We start from the raw sequence: 2,961 nt of genomic DNA on the forward strand, positions 1-2,961 counted from the left end.
GCCATCCGGCGCAGTCGGGCAGTGGCTCCGCCCCTTCTGTGGGCGGGGCCACGCCTGGCCGGCTCACAGGGGTGGCCGCTGTCACACCAGCTCCAGGCTGCGGGGCTGACCAGAGTTCGAAGCCCACCTCCTCTGCGGGTGTGGGCGGACCCCCGGGCCTGCGTTTTCTCACCAGTAAACCCTGAAAAGATGAATTCTTCAGCCCCTTCAGCAACCTGGCTCCTTAATACTTAGCATTTAACTACAAAATACCCCATTTCTGCCTCTCTCGTGTCGTGCCACGGACTGACTCGGCGTTTGTCACCCTTCGCCCAACGGTCCCGAGGAGGGCCTCGAGGAAGCACGGAAGCCAGCCGGGCACCCTGAGGCCGCACAGCCCCCCGCACCCCTGACCATATTTGTGGGGCTCCCAAACGCGTGAGTTCTGGGGGGAAGACAGAGCCTGCTCGGCCAGACACAGAAACCCCACACCACAGAACCGAGGAATGGGCCCTACATCCCGCTGCCAAGGACGTCACCAAGTCAGTCTCAAACAGCACACGGAGGCGCGCACGGTCATGCCACGTGATGAGCGCCCACGTCCCGACGGCCGTCGGCCACACCCAATCTCGAAGCCGGCCCATCCCTCTGGGAAGAAGGCCGACCGGCGCCGCCCGTGCCGCCTTCGGGCCATGTGTGGACCCTTTGCCGGTGCTCACCTCTCTCCTAGTCCCCTCCGTCCCTCACAGAGCACCTGGGGACGTGGCGAAGGCTGCGTGTGGCCTTGGGCTCCCATCCTGGCACACTCGAGTGCCTTGAACGCGACAGCATCTAAGTCCAGCGGGAGCATGGGACAATCTAGGGCTCGGGGGGCAGCGGAGTGCTGGGCGGAGCTGCCTCGGGGGGCGGGGTGAAGCCCCTCCAGGGAGCCCCTCAGACGGGAGCCGGCCGGAGTCAGGAGGCCTGCCCCGAGTCAGACCGCTGCCCAGGCGTCCGCAGGCCTCGTGCCCGACGCCCCGACGCTCGGGCTGTGGGGAGACGGACCCCTGGACCCCGCAGACGAGCCTGACACGGGCCTGAGCTCGAGAGGATGCCCACCTGTGCTAAGCTGGGCCCTTGTGAGCGGGGCCCTGGCCGGACGGCACCTCACACCCATCCCATGAGCCGCTCTCGAGAAGAAGGGTCTCTGGACCGGGGCAGCCCCGCTGCTTACAAAAGAAAAAGGCAAACTGGGCACCGGCCAGTCCAGGAGGACGGAGGGAGCCTGGGCCCTGGGCTCGTCCTGCCTGCTTGGTTCCGGTTCGAAAGCGTCCAGCACAGGCCTCCTCACTTCCTTTACTTTAGACTTGACCTCTGGCCTTCTGCCCTGACCCTTGTACCCAGCTGGAGGAGCGACTGCCCATCTGGCCACAAACATACCGCCTCTCACTCCTGCTGGGTGCCCAGCTGCCGCAGGCGACACGCACGTTGCCCGCTCACCCCAGCAGCTGAGACTGGAGTGACACAGGTCCCTTCTCGACGGGCATGAAAATACCTCAGTCCTTTGCAGTGTGGGAGGGTCCCTCATGGCCTTTGCTCCTTTCTGTCCTTTAAGAAAATACGGATTCATGTCCGGACGTAGGAAAAGAGCAAAGAACGCTGTCACGCTGAGGCCACTGGGCAGTGGGGCTGGGAGTGGACACCTCGTCCCAGCGTCCGCCCAGACAAAAGCATCCCGCAGGGCCAGACGCTGACCCTGAGTCATGGACACGAGCGAGGGAAAAAGGTCGCACTGTCAGGGGTCCTCCAGGAGGTCACCGCGGGGTCAGAAAATGCCTCGCACTGCAACGTCTCCTCCAGAATCGATGTCTGTGGGGTTGAACCTGGTGAGACGGGGCAGGTCCCCAGTGCCTCCCAGACAACTCTGCCCAGGCAGCGGGTCCCCTGTCCCTTACCGATGGGTCCCCGAGATGGCGGGTCCCCGTGTCCCACCTCGGATGGCGAACTCTGCCCAGACGCCTCAGCTCCAACCACCAAGCCAGGCACGGGGACAACCTAGTAGAGCTCCGCTGATCGTCCCACGTCGGGAGCAAGGGCGGGGCCTGACCACCCTGAACACTTGATCCATGCCGCTGACCTCAAGAGCCCAAGGTGACGCGCCACCCCCGCCCTGTGCATGCTCCCCGGCCCTGTCGGCACAAGCAGACACCGGCACACACGGACGCCGGCACACGCGGACACGCGGCACCATGCGGACACCGGCTCCCTCCGCTTTGTCTGGAAGGCGCTGGGACGCAGAGAGGCTGAGAGACAGGACCTGCTTTACTGCCACCGAACACCCATGTGTGTTCACGTGTGTGCATGCATGTTACCGTGCATGTTTGTGTGTCTGTGATTGTGCATGTGCGTACGCACATGTGCGTGCTCGTGGATGACCCCGATCGATGGAGACCGGGCTCTGTCTGATGATCGGCTCAGATTTGGGAGGCGACGCCTGGTCTGATCCCTTCTGCCAGCCACCGGCCCGCAGCGTGTGGACGTGGGGACGTCCCGGCCCGTGCGTGCGTGCGAGCTTTGCACTGGGACGTGTGCGTTTCTTGGGCCTACTTCTGTCTCAGGATCCTTTAGAGCTGACGCCCGTCAGCCGTCTCTCGCCCGTCACCGCGGGCGGGGTGGCGGGCACTCTCTCTCGCCTGAGGGGCTGCGTGTCCCCCCACCCCCCGGGGAGGCTGAGTGCAGCGAAAGGCTCTGCCGAATCTGCAGCCAACGGTGCTTTTTCCTCCCCACGCTCTCTTCCTGTGAGTATGCAGTGAGGAGGGTTAAATAAACACAACCCGCGTTTATTTAGGTTGTGGCGTCGGGAGCACTCCTACGGGCGCAGGGCCCTGCCCGGGTCTCAGGGGCCAGCGGGGCTCGGCGAGGTGACCCCACCCGCCCACACGACGAAGGCGATCTCGGCCCACTGACACGCAGTGTCCGTCCCATGCGCGCGTGGGGCCGACA

At 64.7% G+C, this 2,961-nt stretch overlaps 1 protein-coding gene across 1 annotated transcript in view; it reads right to left on the bottom strand.

The window, feature by feature from the left end:
• PRDM16 (PR/SET domain 16) overlaps positions 1–2,961 on the bottom strand; it is a 199,568-nt gene that overhangs the window by 148,071 nt on the left and 48,536 nt on the right. The gene's annotated exons all lie outside the window — the stretch shown is intronic.

This window comes from Pteropus alecto, unplaced genomic scaffold (assembly GCF_000325575.1).
Source record: "Pteropus alecto unplaced genomic scaffold, ASM32557v1 scaffold125, whole genome shotgun sequence".
NCBI lineage: Eukaryota > Metazoa > Chordata > Mammalia > Chiroptera > Pteropodidae > Pteropus > Pteropus alecto.